This window comes from Artemia sp. Qi Xiang Cuo, chromosome 18 (assembly GCF_049724085.1).
Source record: "Artemia sp. Qi Xiang Cuo chromosome 18, ASM4972408v1, whole genome shotgun sequence".
NCBI classification, from domain to species: domain Eukaryota; kingdom Metazoa; phylum Arthropoda; class Branchiopoda; order Anostraca; family Artemiidae; genus Artemia; species Artemia sp. Qi Xiang Cuo.
In genome coordinates, this window is record NC_142811.1 from 29697308 (window position 1) to 29716294 (window position 18987).

At 33.6% G+C, this 18987-nt stretch overlaps 1 protein-coding gene across 3 annotated transcripts in view; it reads left to right on the forward strand.

The window, feature by feature from the left end:
- Positions 1-18987, forward strand: part of LOC148941400 (glycoprotein-N-acetylgalactosamine 3-beta-galactosyltransferase 1-like) — an 880586-nt gene that overhangs the window by 164525 nt on the left and 697074 nt on the right. The window lies entirely within an intron of this gene.

Here is an 18987-nt window from a genome sequence, read left to right on the forward strand (position 1 = left end):
GAAGAAGTAAAAGCCAAAATAGAAAGACGGGAAATGACAATTAAAACAAAATTAAAAATTTAGTAAAATAAGCATTTGCAAAGGTTATACAGTCAGTGTTAATTATGGGAAGAACCCATAATTGACCCCGATGTATATTTCATTTAAATTAAGTTATCAAAACAATTTGTAGTAAAGAACTGTAAGTAAGGAGTGACCCAAATTTATAGTAACCGAAACTCTAAAAAAGCGTTTCATAGCAATTCATATATCAAACAATTAGATTTTTATTGTGATTAAAACTATAGACTATAAAATTCACCAAGTTTAAAGCTACCAATTAAAAGCTAGGAGTCTGAGAAAATTTGCAAGACTTTCAGAAAAGAGCGAAAATACTCCGAACAGGACAAGTTGTCTTGATAAAAACTACACCATTAAATTTAGCACATCAGAGAACCTTCTTGTAGAATTTTCAAGCTCCCATCTATAAAAATGTAGAATTTATCTTTTTTTCGAAAAGGAAGATTATGGATGCGTGTTTTTTTTTTTTTTTTTTTTTTGTTTTGTTTTTTTTTGGGGGGGGGGGCTATTGCATAGAACCGATAGTCCTAGAAAATCAGAAGACGGCTGATTTGAACTGAAATTCAAATCAAAAGATTGTGCAACAGCAAAGTGACATTTTCTGTTATTAAATTGTGGCACCAAACGACAATTTTGACCCAAAAAGATCCATGTTGCTATCGGTTGAAAATTCTGAGATAGCCGATTAATTTAAAATTATAGTAAAACTATATACTGAGCTTCCTAGTATCAGAGGTAAAACGGCAATGGCGTGATCAGGCTTATTTCAAACAGTTCATGGTAACGAACTGTAAATAATTAGTGACTCGGCCCAATAGTAACCAAAACCCTAATAAAAGGAATTTGAGTGTCCCAAGAGGAGGGAGGCAAGTGCTACCAGTTACTTTGTTTTTAATGAAGTATAAATTCAAATACTTGGTTTTATGTATATTTCTTATATATTTAATAGTTTGTGGTTGCGAACTGTAAGTAAGAAGTGCCCAGTGCTATTAGTAATTAAAACTCTTAACTAAGGAAGTTTTACAACAATATAAGTATTAAAAGAATAGTTTTTTTTATGGTGAGTGATTAATTTTAAATTTATCCATAACAGTTAGGAGCCTGAAAAATTTGCCTCGTTTTCGAAAAAGGGGGAAAGCACCCCCAAAAGGGTGACAGATTAAATGGATGAAGTTCTGTCTACAAAAATGTGAAACGTCGTATTTTTTACGAGAAGGATGATTGTTTCAAACAAGATTCAAGTAATTCGTGCTTGCTTATTTCTTCGTTCCTTTTTTTATCAGAGGTGATGGTTTCAAACCGATGGTTTGGAACATCAGGAAAAGGCTCTTTAGAAAGAAAATTAAAAGTCTTGCGACCTTTTTAAGTGGCAACAATATTTTGCCACGGCGAAGTGGTGGTTCCAGCCATTTTTTGGTGCATAATAACATTTTTAGCCCAATTGGTTCCTAAAAGCCTTCAAGTGAAAACTATGAGTTGGTCATTCAATTTAAAATTCACCAAGAACTGTATATTGAGCTCGTTAGTTTTAGATACAGTAATGCCATACGGTGACGCTTTCGTTCCTAAAGATGAACGTAGTTAATACAAAATCAACGGTTGATATCAATATTTATTTTAGAGCTTCAATTAATTGAGTTTATTCATTTGAAGCTTAATAAATTGTGTACAGTGTGTAATTGCACTTAGGCCATGCCTGAGGAGGACCAGTGGATATTTCTGTAGGTCATTGACTCACAGGAATATTTTTGAAATACCCCTGTAATATTGAAATAGGGGGGGGGGTTAGCACCTTTCCTATTGCAAACAAGATGCACGTAAGAAAACACTCACATCTCAAGCGGCACAAAAGTGGAGACGAGAGGCATCTTAAGCATCCCCAATGTTGCAACCATACATAAAAGTGAATAACTCTCATTTTTCTATTAATAATCTAGTGTTCTTTGTTTAATGTATTCCTGCTTCCCGGGAGAGGGTATTAGCCCTGCTCCTTCTGCGTTAATTGGGAATATCCCTATGAACAAGATTTGTTAAAAAATTGACCTTGAAAACCGTGAAAATGTTGAGCCTATAATCGGTCTCAGGTATTTCTGACCCTCCTCTCCCTCCTAACAAACATCTGGTGGGGTGTATTTTTCCGAAATTGATTGTCATTCTCGAGACCTCTTCTTACGAAATTGATCTTGAATGTAAAAGAGGGAGTTGAGGGAGGGAATAGTACTCAATTCAGCATTGCGTCCACAAAGGTGCAACAATCTTGGTTTTAGCAGTAGCTGCAGCCTAGTAAAGAGAAAACTACAGTCCATAGTAACCAAAAGTTTAAGAACGCGTTTTGAAAAAAACTTCCTAGTGAAAAAAAATGCCATTCGAAACTGATTCAGGAATGGTAACTATAATTTCGGTTCGTCCTAAATGTAAAAGTTTATTTGAAAAAGAAATTTACGGTGATTTCGAAAAAACCGAAACCCCTCCAATATAACGCCAGATCAAAATGAAAAGTTTGCCATTAAAATCAACATGGTCGATTACGTCTATACGGAAATTAGAGTCCTGCATCTTTGACAACAAGGATAATTTTGCATGGGTAGAACTTATCTTTCTCCCGTTTTTTTCTTTTTTTTTCAGGACTAGCGGGCTACCAAAACATCGTAGAGATAAATTTAATTACTTATCCAAACGCGGTAAGAATTTCAAACATTGAAAAACATTAAAAAAATGTCACTAAAAATATTATTTTTCTAAAAGAAAAATCCCGATTACCATACCTGTATCTTTTTCATTTTGTATTTTGAAAATATAACTTGTGAATTTCTTTTTTTATATGTAGGCTATATGTAATGTCATTTTAAGACATGAAAAAAGTTCACAAATTCTGTAAGTTAATAAAAAATGTTCAGAATCAGAAATAATTATGATTCCCGTCAAGAACTAAGCTCGTTAACCACCGGAAGGCAGTTTTTATGCGTTTTTTTAGTTTTGAAATTTCTCTTTACCATCTCCTGAAGGTCCAAGTTCAAAAATATCCCTTGAGTTGAATTCGAAGGTTCAAGAATGGCTAGTAGGGAGTGGTGTTTTTTAAACTAATGATTATATATGATATAAAAACACATACAATTCAATTGCATAGCGAGTGCATGAAGCCTATTGCTTAGAATTTATTTATGAGAACATAAGAATATCACTGACTTCCTGGTTCAGCTGACTAGCGTATCGTTCTTTCGCCGTAGGAAATCTTGGGTCTCACATTTGACTCCTACACCAGACATATAAATCATAAATTCAATGGAAACTGCTTAGAGGCTTAAAAAAATTGGTCAATGAAATTGTTCGAAAAGAAAAACTTGTCACCATCTATAAAAATAGTAATGACTATGCAATGACTTTAGGTAGTTGGCAGCATTGCGAAATCGCCGTTAAACTTTCTTCGTGATCTGAAGCCATTAAGGAAGAAAAGAGTATTGCTTATGGGCGTTGTCGGACGTATTAATAGGATACTACTCATTTCATTTAAGTGTCTGTTCATAAGGTGATATGTGAGAGTTTTTGTCAATGTATTTCTAAGAACAATTTATTAGCATCGACTTGATTGTTCTAAAACCCGTAGAATGCATTGCGAGGAGGAGTCATAAAACTCTCAGTATCTATTGCATGCAAATAAAGAGTAGAATTTATTCCGCAACTTAGCTATAACCCGTACTCGAAGCTCATTGATGTTCCAAATGCCTTAGGGCTATATCATTGCGCAAAAAACATTCATGGCCAGAGAAATCAATTGTGGAAGAGCTCATTGTTCCTCGAGAGTGCCTTTCGGGTAAATCATTGTGCAACTAGCACTCAAGGCTAGAGAAATCAATCATGTAAGATTTTATTGATCCCCGAGACAGCCTTAGTGTTATAACATTGCGCAACTAACACTCGAGGCCAAAGCCATCGATTGTGCAAGAGTTCATTGATCCTCAAGAGTCTCTTAGGGTTAAACCATTGAGCAACTATTACTCAAGGTCAGAGAAATTTATTGTGTAAGAATTTATTGATCCTCAAGAGAGCCTTAGTGTTATACCATTGCGCAACTAACACTCAAGGTCAGAGAAATCCAATGTGCAAGAGTTCATTGATCCTCAAGAGTGCCTTAGGGAATGACATTTACAATCGAGGGGCTAAGTGATTTCTATAAGAAGGTGTAGAGGGCCTCTGTAACCCAGAAGACACAATCTACTCATAAGGCACTTTCAGATAGCGGAATTTATAAAAATCACGTAGATATGAGAAGTTAGTTGCGCAATGGTATAACATTAAGGCTCTCTGGAGGATCAATAAATTCTTACACAGTAAATTTCTCTGACCTTGAGAAATAGTTGCGCAATGGTTTATCCCTAAGAGACTCTTGGGGATCAATGAACTCTTGCACAATCGATGGCTTTGGCCGTGAGTGCTAGTTCCGCAATGTTATAACACTAAGGCTGTCTCGAGGATCAATAAAATCTTACATAATTGATTTCTCTAGCCTTGAGTGCTAGTTACGCAATGATTTATCCGAACTCGAGGAACAATGAGCTCTTCCACAATCGATTTCTCTGGTCATGAATGTTTGTTGCGCAATGATATAGCCCTAAGGCATTTGGAACATCAATGAGCTTCGAGTACGGGTTATAGCTAAGTTGCATAACAAATTCTACTCTTTATTTGCATGCAAAAGATACTGAGAGTTTTATGACTCCTCCCCGCAATGCATTCTACGCACCACTAGTGCTTGTTTCATAGTTCAAATATTTGCCTTGTCAGCATTCAATGCTACGATAAATCTATCATGTATACACTTTTTCTTGATGAATTTCTTCTTTACGCTTTTTAAATATTATGTAAGAATTTATCCTTCCAGTGCGCAATAAATATTGGTCAAAAACATATAATAAACCAGCTACGATCGATGACAAGCCACAGAGTACCATGGGGCGGCCGCATAAAAAATGTTAAGCTTTAAAAAAATAGTTCCAAGTTAGGAAAAAAGAAAAGAAATCTAGGTTAAAAAAAAGTAAATTCCAAGTTCAAAGAAAATTTGAAGTTCAAAAAATTCTAAACAGTATAAAAGTTCAAAAAAAGTTCAGAAAAGTTCTAAAAAGTTCAGAAAAAGTATAAAAAAGTCACTACAAACATGATTTTCTAAAAAAAAAACATCGACTAACATGTTTATTATTTTCATTTCGTATTCTGAAAATATCACTTGTGAATGTCTTTTATTATATGTATGTGTAATGTCATTTAAAGACATAAAAAAAAGTTTAAAAATTTTCTAAGTTCAAAAAAATTATCAGAATAAAAAATAATTAAGATTCGTCTCAAGGGCTAAGCTCGTAAACCACCTAAAGGCAGTATTTATGTGATTTTTGGTTTTGATATTTCTCTTTACCGGCCCTTGAAGGTTCAGGTTCAAAAATGTTCCATGGGTTGAATTCAAAAGTTCAAGAATGGCTAGTAGGGGTGGTGTTTTCAAACTAATGGTCATATATGATATACAAACATAAACAATTCAATGGTATACCAAGTGCATAAAACCTATTGCTTAGGATGTATATCTAAGAATATAAGAATATCATTGACTTGTTGGTTCAGCTGACTAGCGGATCGTTCTTTTACCGTAGAAAATATCAGGTCTCACGTTTGATTCCTACACCACACAAATAATTCATAAATTCAATGGAAACTGCCTAGAGGCGAAAAATTGGTTGATGATATCGTTGGGAAAGAAAAACACGTCACCATCTATGACAATAGTAAAAATATCACAATCAATGACTTCAGTTATGTCAATGGCAGAGACTGTTTCTTATATGAAGGGGATTGCCCCTTCCTCAACACAAAGCTCTTAACGCAAAAGTTTAACTTTTTGTTCCAATTCTTTAAGAATGACCCTTGAAACACAAGGGCCATTTGATTAGAATAATTAAATTAAATATACGATAGCTAAGATAAGATTTATTCTCCTCTCGCCGTCACCAAGCCCATTTATAATGAAATATACATACAAAATCCAAAAAATACACAAATATACACAAAAAACCTCAAAAAACGAATACAAAATTTGTTTATATCCATTTTTGTTATGTTTTTACGAGTCAAACAAACATTTCGGTGGAAGGGGGGGGGGGATTTTGTTAAATGGTCGTATAAACGTTAAAGCCTTGAAATTGGGGGAATCACCGTTAAACCTTCTTTCTCATCTTAAGCCACTAAGGAAGAAAAGAGTAGTGCTTATTGGCGTGGTCGAACATATTAATAGGATGCTACTCATTTCATTTAATTATTAATTCATAAGGTGATATGTGAGTGGTTTTGTCAATATATTTCTAAGAACAGTTTATTAGCATCGGCCTGTTAGTTCTAAAATCCTCAAGGGTGCGTTAGGTATAAATAACTGCGCAACACTGTAACATTCAATGCCAGTGAAAGTGATCATGCAAGAGTTTGCGGATCCTCAAGAGAGCCTTAGGGTTATATCTTTGCACAACTAACTCTCAAAACCAGAGAAATCGATTGTGCAAGAGTTTATTGATCTTCGAGATTGCCTTAGGGAATGATCTTGACAAGCAAGGGGATACTTACTTTCTATGAAAAGGTATAGTGGACCCCTGTAATCCAGACGACATAATCTACTGATATAGCACTAAAAATGGCACATTTTGCACCATTTCTCAGGGGTTTGGGCTAGCAGGCTAACAGAACACCGTAGACAGATGTTTAATAGCTCATATAAAACTACATATCTACGTTCTTGCTATACACTCAACCATATGCAAGTTCCAAATGGCACTAAAAACGGCAATTTGGAGGCCATGACTCAAGTGGAAAAGCTGGGGCTACTGGGCTGCAAGAACTTTTTAGAGTGATGTTTAATGGCTCATTTGAAAGTTAGTGCTCCTATCTACGTGCTTTTTTTTATCAATTCTACCATCTGTAAGTGCGATATGGCACTAAAAACTACAATTTTGAAGCCACTTATTGAATGGAAAAGTTTGGAAGTATGAAACGGTATCATTTTAGTAATTATGGTCCAAAACTCTTGACTGGATATTTACGAGAACACCTCCTTTATATTCCCCCTCCAAGTTTCCTTAGTAAGATACTCAATTATGGTTCTACAAACACCAATAAATTGAGAAATATTGAAAGAGCCGTGGTTCAATTAGCAGAGAATTATGCTTTAAGTCAGAATGTCAAGCGTTCAATTCCCTCTTTTTTTTCAATTCATTGGTTTGTCCGTTCTATATGATTATCTTTCTGATAGCTCACTATTTTTTAAAATATAATGCACATATTTTTTAAACTTGTCAAGTATTTTGATTCAAAAGCGAAGGAGTTCATCCAGTCTCATGGTTTGCTGCAACATTCTTATTATATCACTATATTCTTACCCCAACCCATTGCCACTTAGGGGTTGGAGAAGTGTAGGAATGTGGTTCTGCAACCACTGAAAGTTGTGTATTATAAAAAGGATCACTTATTATTATATTGTCTTACTCAAACTATTTACTTATTTTTACTACTTAATAGACAGTAGGATCCATTAAGTAGCTTCGTATCTCAAATCGCTACGCAGCCTCCACTCTCTTTTTTGGTAGGCAGTTCCTGTCGCTAATCCTATCTAGAAGCTGGAATCCCTTTTGGAATGGTACTTGACACTCCAAATCGCTACATAGCAGGTGCAAAGCCTTTTTCCGGACCCCAAATCCCACTTAGAAGCTGCAATCTTTTTTTGAAGTCGCTATACTGACAGAAATTTTACATCCAGACCATTTTGCTAAGAGCATTAATCACGCCAGATTCCATTTTACCCTGCTTCTAAGTTTTCCATAGTATTCTAAGACATTAATTCCCCTATGAGATATTGTTTATTCAAACTTGTAAACATATCCCGCAAAGAACAAAGCTAAGCGGGGTGGACTGCGGGTATACTTCATTTGAAGATAAACTTTGGAATCAAAGAGTTCTTGGAAGCAAGGCGGCATTCCATTACAGCATAGGAGGGCTTATAACAAATTGCATTAGAGCAATGGCAAAAACGGCGGCATTCCATTACAACATAGAAGGATTTTATATGGGAGTATAGTATAGAAAGATATGGAACATACTGACACACTTCATTGAGATATAGGGGGCACACTGACATACTCCATTTTGGGGGCTTATATGCCATGAGCCCTCTTCGTATTTCATAGAATTAGGCCTTTTGCTTTTAATTTTGTAAATTCTACTTTTAGTATTTTATGATTTAATTTTAGCTTTTTTTTTTTTTTCATTTTCCAGAGTTTTTCCAGGATTTTAAATCTTGGGTGTACGGACACTTTAGCATTTTTGGAAGCTATAAACCTGACTGTTCCGATCCTGCATTATCCTTCTCCCCAGTCAATTTCATGGGTTTTTGGACCAACTTTCCTCTTTGACTTTCTTCAAATTAGGCCTTTTAGCTTACATTTTGTAGTTCCAACTTTTAACATTCTTTTAATTTCACCTTTTTAATTCTTTTTATTTATCCTTTTTCAAGCCTTTTATGTTTCATCCTTGGTATACTGACACTTTGACACTTTTAAAAGTCATAACCCTGACTTTTCTTGTCATGCAGAATCCCCCCCCCCTTTATTTCATGGAGTGTTTTGGGCCACTCATCCTCTTCAATTCTACTTGAATTAAAACTTTTGGCTTACATTTTGTTTATCCTTTTTCAAGTATTTTATGTTTTATCGTAGGATACACGGACACTTGGGCATTTTTGAAAGTTATAAACCTGGCTTTTCTAGTCATGCGGTATCCTTTCCCCTTCCAGTCTATTTCACGAGGTTTGTTGGGCTTCTCATTCTCTTCAACTCTATTTCAAATAGATCTTTCGGCTTATATTTTTATACCGTTTCAAGAGTTCCATAACTCATCCTTGGTAAATGGACACTTTTCCGCTATTGGAAGTCATAACCCCGACTTTTCTAGTTCTTTGGGATACTTCAGGGGATTTCCCCCATCACTCCATTTAAGACATTCTGGACTGCAAGTACTGTTCATTTTTCGTTTATTAGTCTTTAACCTTATTTTTTACATATTGTCTATTTTTTCAAAGTTTTACTTTTAAACTCCTTATATTAATTATTTTTTATTATTTCATGATTTTAATGTTTAATCCTGGGTATAAGGACACTTTGGCACTTTTGGAAGTCATATTCTTAGCTTTCCACAGCTACAGCAACCGTTCACATTACTCTATTTCAGGTGTTTTTTTAAGTTTTTACTTTTAAAACTTAACTGGACCTCCCCATACCAACCTTGTAGGTAGAAGGGACCCTAGTACTCGTGACAGTACACCATATATGGGCATAGAGTCCCTAGGGACAACACCTGTGCTGTCAGTCCAACGGGGCACCATATATGGGCATGGAATCCCCAGGGAGAACACGTTTTCGAGAAATCGGAGTTCGCCCAGGAGAATTGTTTCTGGGCGAAGTTTATTAATGTCTTTGGTGTTCTTCCAGGAGAACTGTTTCCGGGCGAAGTTTATTAATGTCTTTGGTGTTCGTCCAGGAGAATTGTTTCCGAGCGAAATTTATTAATGTCTGACAGATGATGTCAAGGTTGATTGATTTGTTGGTGTTCATTCAGGAGAATTGACTCCGGGCGAGTGCTTTGATCTTAGATATGAAGAGATTAACGCGGGAAAAAGTTTCCTAAGAATTTCAAATGCGACAACGCAGGGATGTCAAAACAAAAGTAACACTCTGAAATTAGGTTTAGAGATTATTTGGGCAAAACCGTTTTAGGTAGTTTAGGGATTATTTGGGCGAAACCCTTTTAGGCATTTTAGGGATTTATTTGTGCAAAACAGTTTGAGTCATTTTAGAAGATGATTTTAGAAAACAAAAGCGGAACTTTTAAAATCACAACAACTGAAGGTCAGTAAATAATTCCTTTGTTTTTTTTTGTTAAACACGATTTGATGAAAAAAAAGCGTAACTTTTTAAAATCACAACAACTGATGTCAAGGTTGATTGATTTGTTGGTGTTCATCCAGGAGAATTGACTCCGGGCAAATGTTTTGATCTTAGAGATGAAGAGATGAATTTCTTTCGTTGAAATGCAAGAGTTGGAATATTTCAGTAGTGTTTTGTCGTGGTTTACCTTTGCACAGTTACATTCTCTTAATTTTTCAAAGTTCATTTTGAATTTCTGTCATTAAAGTTCAAGAGTTGGATTATTTCAGTTGTGTTCTGTCCTTCCTTACCTTTTCACAGTTACATTCTCTTGGTTTTTCAAAGGTATTTTTGATTTCCCTTCTTTGAAATGAATCATATTAAATATTTAAGTAGTGTTTGATTTTTTTTACCTTATCAGGGTTACTGTCTCTTGATTTGTCTATTTTCTTTCTTAATTTCCTTCTTTGAAATGCAAGAGTTGGATTATTTCAGTTGTGTTTTGTCTTGGTTTACGTTTTCACAGTTACAATTTCTTGATTTTTCAAAGTTAGTTTTCATTTTCTTTCATTGAAATGCAAGAGTTGGAATATTTCAGTAGTGTTTTGTTGTAGTTTACCTTGTCACAGTTACATTCTCTTGATTTTTCCAAGTTCATTTTGTATTTCTTTCGTTGAAATGCTGGAGTTTGTATTTTTCAGTAGTGTTTTGTCGTGGTTTACCTTGTCACAGTTACATTCTCTTGATTTTTTCAAAGTTTATTTTGAATTTCTTTCGTCGAAACGCAAGAGTTGGATTATTTCAGTAGTGTCTTGTTGTGGTTTACCTTGTCACATTTACATTCTCTTAATTTTTCAAAGTTTATTTTTAATTTCTGTCGTTAAAATTTAAGATTTGGAACATTTAAGTAGTTTTTTTCTCTGGTTTACATTGTCACAGTTACATTCTCGAAATTTTTCGAAGTTAAGTATAAATTTCTATCGTTGATATGCTTGGGTCGGACTATTTAAGTAGTGTCTTGTCGTGTTTTAACGTGTCACAGTTACATTATCTTTATTTTTCAAAGTTCAGTTTGGATTTCTTTCGTTGAAATGCAAGAGTTGGACTATTTCAGTAGTGTATTGTTGGGGTTTACCTTGTCACAGTTACATCCTCTTAATTTTTCAAAGTTCATTTTGAATTTCTTTCATTGAAATGCAAGAGTTGGAATATTTCAGTATTGTTTTGTCATGGTTTACCATGTCACAGTTACATTCTCTTGATTTTCAAAGTTCATTATGGATTTCATTCGTTGAAATGTGTTTTGTTATGCTTTACCTTGACACAGTTACATTTTCTTGAGTTTTCAAAGTTCATTTTGAATTTCTTTCATTGAAATGCAAGAGTTGGAATATTTCAGTAGTGTTTTGTCGTGGTTTACCTAGTCACAGTTATATTCTCTTAATTTTTCAAAGTTAATTTTGTAGTTCTTTCCTAGAAATGCTAGAGTTGGAATATTTCAGTAGTGTCTTGTTGCGGTTTACCTTGTCACAGTTACATTCTCTTAATTTTTCAAAGTTCATTTTGGATTTCTTTCGTTGAAATGATAGAGTTGGAATATTTAAGTATTGTTTTGTCGTGGTTTACCTTGTCACAGTTACATTCTCTTAATTTTTCAAAGTTCAGTTTGAATTTCTTTCGATGTAATGCATGTGTTGGATTATTTCAGTAGTGTTTGGTCGGGGTTTACCGTGTCACAGTTACATTCCCTTAATTTTTCAAAGTTCATTTTGAATTTCTTTCATTGAAATGCAAGAGTTGGAATATTTCAGTATTGTTTTGTCATGGTTTACCATGTCACAGTTACATTCTCTTGATTTTCAAAGTTCATTATGGATTTCATTCGTTGAAATGTGTTTTGTTATGCTTTACCTTGACACAGTTACATTTTCTTGAGTTTTCAAAGTTCATTTTGGATTTCTTTCATTGAAATGCAAGAGTTGGAATATTTCAGTAGTGTTTTGTCGTGGTTTACCATGTCACAGATAAATTCTCTCGATTTTTAGAAGTTCATTTTGGATTTCTTTCATTGAAATGCAAGAGTTAGAATATTTCAGTAGTGTTTTGTCGTGGTTTTCAGTAGTGTTTTGTCGTGGTTTACCATGTCACAGTTAGATTCTCTTGGTTTTTCAAAGTTCATTTCTGATTTCTGTCGTTGAACTGCAATAGATGGAATATTCCAGTAGTTTTTTGTCGTGCTTTACCTTGAACCGGTTACATTCACTCTATTTTTAAATGTTCATATTGGAGTTCTTTCATAAAAATGTAAGATTTGAAATATTTAAATAGAGTTTTGTTATGGTTTACATTGTCACATTTACATTCCTTTAATTTTTCGATGTTCATTTTGGATTTTTTTCGTTGAAATGCAAGAGTTGGAATATTTCAGTAGTGTTTTGTTGTGCTTTATCTTGTCACAGTTACATTCTTTTGATTTTTCAAAGTTCATTTTGAATTTCTTTCGTTGAAATGCAAGAGTTGGATTATTTCAGTAGTGTTTTGTCATGGTTTACCTTGTCACAGTTAAATTCTCTTGATTTTTCAAAGTTCATTTTGAATTTCTTTAGTTGAAATGCAAGAGTTGGAATATTTCAGTAGTGTTTTGTTGTGCTTTACCTTGTCACAGTTACATTCTTTTGATTTTTCGAAGTTCTTTTTGGGTTTATTTAATTGAAGTACAGGAGTTTGTTTATTTTAATAGTGTTTTGTTGTGCTTTGCCTTTTCACTGTTAGATTCTTTTGATTTTTAAAGGTTCATTCTAGATTTAATTCACTGAAATGCATGATCTGAAATATTTAAAAAGCTTTTTGTAGTGGTTTAACTTGTCACAGTTACATTCTCTTGATTCTTTCAAAGTTCATTTTGAATTTCTTTCAATGAGATGTAAGATTTGAAATATTTCACTTGTGATTTTTTGTGCCTTACCTTGTCAAAGTCGCACTCCTTCGATTTTTCAAATTTCATTTTGATTGTCTATAGTGTAAATTCCATAGTTTTATTATTTCAGTCTTGTTTTTATAATATTGACATTGCAAAAGATAAATTCTCTTAATTTCTAATAGCTTATATTGAATTTCTACCATTGACATGAAACATTTGAATTCTTTAACCAGTGTTTTGTCGTTCTATTCCATTTCACTGCTAAATCTTAATAATTTTTCAAAGTTAATTTTGGATTTCTTTAGTTGAAATGAAAGAGTTGGAATATTTCGGTTGTGTTTTGTTGTGCTTTACCTTGTCACAGTTACATTCTTCTGAATTTTTCAAAGTTCATTTTGAATTTCTTTCATTGAAATGCAAGAGTTGGATTATTTCAGTAGTGTTTTGTCGTGGTTTACCATGTCACAGTTACATTTTCTTGATTTTTCAAAGTTCATTTTGGATTTTTTTCGTGAAATGCAAGAGTTGGAATATTTCGGTAGTGTTCTGTCATGTTTTACCTTGTCAAAGGAATATTCTCTTAATTTTTCAAAGTTCATTTTGAATTTTTTTCGTTGAAATGCAGAAGTTGGAGTATTTCAGTAGTGTTTTGTTGTGGTTTACCTTGTTACAGTTACATTGTCTTAATTTTTCAAAGTCCATTTTGGATTTCTTTCATTGAAATGCAAGAGCTGGAATATTTCAGTAGTGTTTTGTTGTGGTTTACCTTGTCACAGTTACATTCTCTTGATTTTTCAAAGTTCATTTTGAATTTCATTCATTGAAATGCAAGAGTTGGAATATTTCAGTAGTGTTTTGTTGTGGTTCACCTTGTCACAGTTACATTCTCTTGATTTTTCAAAGTTCATTTTGAATTTCTTTCAAAGAAATGCAAGAGATGGAATATTTCAGTAGTGTTTTGTCGTGGTGTACCCTGTCATAGTTACATTCTCTTGATTTTTCAAAGTTCATTCTGGATATCTTTCGTTGAAATGCAAGAGTTGGAATATTTCAGTAGTGTATTGTTGTGGTTTACCTTGTCACAGTTACATTCTCTTAATTTTTCAAAGTTCATCTTGAATTTCTTTCATTGACATGCAAGAGTTGAAATATTTCAGTAGTGTTTTGTCATGGTTTACCATGTCACAGTTACATTCTCTTGATTTTTCAAAGTTCATTATAGATTTCATTTGTTGAAATGTGTTTTGTTATGCTTTACCTTGACACAGTTACATTTTCTTGATTTTTCAAAGTTCATTGGGATTTCTTTCGTTGAAATGCAAGAGTTGGAATATTTCAGTAGTGTTTTGATGTGGTTTACCTTGTCACACTTACATTCTCTTGATTTTTCCTAATTCATTTTGGAATTTCTTTAGGTTAAGTACAATAGTTGGAATTTTTCATTAGTGTTTTTTCATGGTTTACATTGTCACACTTACATTATATTGAATTGTCAAAGTTCATTTTGGATTTATTTCGTTGAAATTCAAGAGTTGGAATATTTCAGTAGTGTTTTGTCGTGGTTTACCTTGTCACAGTTACATTCTCTGAATTTTTCAAAGTTCATTTTGAATTCCTTTCGTTGAAATGCAAGAGTTGGAATATTTCAGTAGTGTTTTGTCATGGTTTACCATGTCACAGTTACATTCTCTTGATTTTTCAAAGTTCATTATGGATTTCATTCGCTGAAATGTGTTTTGTCATGCTTTACCTTGACACAGTTACATTTTCTTGATTTTTCAAAGTTCATTGGGATTTCTTTCGCTGAAATGCAAAAGTTGGAATATTTCAGTAGTGTTTTGTTGTGGTTTACCTTGTCACAGTTACATTCTCTTGATTTTTCATATTTCCTTTTGGAATGTCCTTCTTTGAAGTAAAATAGTTTGAATATTTATGTATTATGTTCTCGTGGTTTATCATGTCACAGCTACATTCTAATGATTTTTATAATTTAATTTTGGATTTCTTTCATTGAAATGCAAGAGTTGGAATATTTCAGTAGTGTTCTGTCGTGATTTTCAGTAGTGTTTTGTCGTGGTTTACCATGTCACAGTTACATTCTCTTGATTTTTCAAAGTTCATTTTGGATTTCTTTCATTGAAATGCAAGAGTTGGAATATTTCAGTAGTGTTTTGTTGTGGTTTACCTTGTCACAGATACATTCTCTTGATTTTTCAAAGTTCATTTTGGATTTTTTTCATTGAAATGCAAGAGTTGGAATATTTTAGTAGTGTTTTGTTGTGCTTTACCTTGTCACAGTTACATTCTCTTGATTTTTCAAAGTTCATTTTGGATTTCTTTCGTTGAAATACAAGAGTAAGAATATTTCAGTATTGTTTTGTAGTGATTTACCTTGTCACAGTTAAATTCTCTTTATTTTTCAAAGTTCATTTTGGATATCTTTCATTGAAATGCAAGAGTTGGAATATTTCAGTAGTGTTTTGTTGTGGTTTACCTTGTCATAGTCACTTTCTCTTGATTTTTTAAAGTTCATTTTGGATTTCTTTCATTGAAATGCAAGAGTTGGAATATTTCAGTAGTGTTTTGTTGCGGTTTACCTAGTCACAGTTACATTCTCTTGATTCCTTCAAAGTTCATTTTGGATTTCTTTCATTGAAATGTAAGAGTTGGAATATTTCAGTAGTGTTTTGTCGTTGTTTACCTTGTCACAGTTATATTCTCTTGATTTTTAAAAGTTCATTTTGGATTTCTTTTTTATTGAATTGTAAGAGTCAGGTTAGGTTAGGTTTTTTAAAGAAAAGCAAAATGTTCAAGTTCTCTTCTGAATTTTCTTAAAGAAAAGAAAAAAGCTGTTGTCAAATTCTAATTTTTACCAAAGAAAATAAAAAATCTCCGACCTTTTAATGAACATTCTAAGCATTTGACATGCTAACATATCCTAAAATAATGGAAATATAACAAAGTAATGTATAATATATTTTTAATGAAATAACAACACGTAGCATATCAATACAAAAATATGTTTCAGATATTATTATACATTATTAACATCGTCGAACAACGTTGGACACTTTGAATCTGTTCCATAAAATAATTTATCATGTTCTCTTTTGATACTAGAGTTACTCGCTTCTCTTAGTTCATAACCAGTAGAATAATCATTCATCCATTTTGTTTCCTCTACAATTTTTACAGAGGTGTCACCTACTGGCTCAATCTGTATTTCTTCTTTAGTATTATTTGATTCATTGACTATAAGATCTATAGTAGTAATAATGCTCACTTATGCTTCATTTTCCATCAATTTATCTTTATAATCATTGATGATATTGTATGCCAATGCCCTTTTTATTTTGCCAGTGATTTCACTGTCTATTCTCAAACTTTGTTTACACAGGTAACAGTTCTGGCAGGTAGACATGATATCATTTATTACACTAGTGCAGCAGTAGGCCTTTCTTTTCCTCTTTGCTTTCATTTGAATAGTAATACCAGAACGATGGGAATAGGATCTATCAATAGGTATCGTGTTACCAGAACCATTAGCAAGAAGATGACCATCTTCATCAACTATTATTTTTAAGTTGGCATTCCCCTTTAGCACTATCATCTGTGGTGATCTCACTCTCGCATATCCACCTTGGGCAATGTTGAATGGTTTCGATAGTCCAAAGAAATTTAGCTTTTCACTATCATGACAACGCACACATACATTTCCAATAAGATCTCCATTAATGCTTGTCTCATAGTTTAAATAACGATCTATGTCGGCATTCAACACGACGATGATTTTATCGTGTGTACAAACTTTCGCTGAATAATTCATTTTCACTTTTTTTTTCTAAGTATGATACAAGGTGTTTATCCTGCCAAAGTGTGAAAATTACTGATTTAATACCTAAATTTAACTAGGTAGTGTCGATAACCCACCCTAGAGCATCACTGAGACAGCCGCATATTTCATGTTGTCTTAGATGGCAGCACACCTGCTCAGAGACACACTCATAGTGAGAGACAGGCAAAAAGTTAGGTTATTTTAGGTTCACTTAGGTTAGTTTAGGTTAGGTGAGAGACAGGCAAAAGTTAGGTTTACGGTTAGGTTAGGTTAGGTTAGGTTAGATTAAGTTAGGTTAGGTTAGGTTATCCTACGTACGCGCGCGTACGTAGGCTAACCTAACCTAACTTAACCTAACCTAACTTAATCTAGCCTAACAAAACACATAACAAAACACACACATTTCAAAACACATTCTAAGCATAACAAAACACATTTCAACGAATGAAATCCATAATGAACTTTGAAAAATCAAGAGGATGTCACTGTGACATGGTAAACCATGACAAACCACTACTGAAATATTCCAACTCTTGCATTTCAATGAAAGAAATTCAAAATGAACTTTGAAAAATTAAGAAGATGTAACTGTGACAAGGTAAACCACGACAAAACACTACTGAAATATTCCATCTCATGCATTTCAATGAAAGAAATACAAAATGAGATTTGAAAAATAAAGAGAATGTAACTGTGACAAGGTAAAGCACGACAAAACACTACTGAAATAATCCAACTCTTGCATTTCAAGGAAAGAAATTCAAAATGAACTTTGAAAAATCAAAATAATGTAACTGTGACAAGGTAAACTACAACAAAACACTACTGAAACATTCTAACTCCTGCCTTTCAATGAAAAAATCCAAAATGAACTTTGAAAGATCAAGAGAATATAACAGTGACATGGTTAACCAAGACCAAACACAACTAAAATAATCTGACTCTTGCATTTCAATAAATGAAATTCAAAAGGAACTTTGAAAAATCGAGAGAATGTAGCTGTGACAAGGTAAAGCACAACATAATACTACTGAAATATTCCAACTCTTGCATTTCAAGGATAGAAATCCAAAATTGAGCTTTGAAAAATTAATAGAATGTAACTGTGACAAGGTAAACCACGACAGAACACTACTGAAATATTCCAACTCTTGCATTTCACGAAAAAAAATCAAAATGAACTTTGAAAAATCAAGAGAATATAACTGTGATATGGTAAACCACGACAAAACACTACTGAAATATTCCAACTCTTGCATTTCAATGAAAGAAATTTTCAAAATTAACTTTGAACAATAAAAAGAATGTAACTGTGACAAGGTAAAACACAACAAGACACTACCGAAATATTCCAACTCTTTCATTTCAACGAAAGAAATCCAAAATGAACTTTGAAAAATCAAGAGAATGTAACTGTGACTTGGTAAACCACGACAAAACACTAATGAAATAATCCAACTCTTGCATTCCGAAGAAAGAAATTCAAAATGAACTTTGAAAAATTAAGAGAATGTAACTCTGACAAGGTAAACCATGACAAAACACTACTGAAATATTACAACTCTTGCATTTCAACGAAAGAAATTCAAAATGAACTTTGGAAAATTAAGAGAATGTAACTGTGACAAGGTAAAGTAAGTAAAAGTAAGTATGACGGCACTAGACCCTTAAGGTCCAAACCGGCGGTGCTGATCTCCGTTTCGTGGCCCTCCAGCCAGGAAGTGCAATGGGGGGCTGGGGGCCATCCATCCTGTGCTTTCGCGCACGCTTCCTGCTTACCTTCCCCAGATTTCTCCAGGTACCCATTTAGAGGTGTGTTGACTCTGGCTAAGCTTACAGGGTCACACCACTGACCCGCGTCCCAAACCAAGAAACTGGCCACGCTAGGGATCGAGCCCGCGCCCCTTCGACAAAGAAATCTCAACCCAGCGCACCTCCACTTAGCCAGACGTCCTCAGACAAGGTAAAGCACGACGAAACACTACTGAAATATTCTAACTCTTGCATTTCAACGAAAGAAATCCAAAATTGAACTTTGAAAGAATCAAGAGAATGTAACTGTGACAAGGTAAACCACGACAAGACACTACTGAAATATTCAAACTCTTGCATTTCAACGAAAGAAATCCAAAATGAACTTTGAAAAATCAAGAGAATGTAACTGTGACAATGTAAAGCACATCAAAACACTACTGAAATATTCCTACTCTTGCATTTCAACGAAA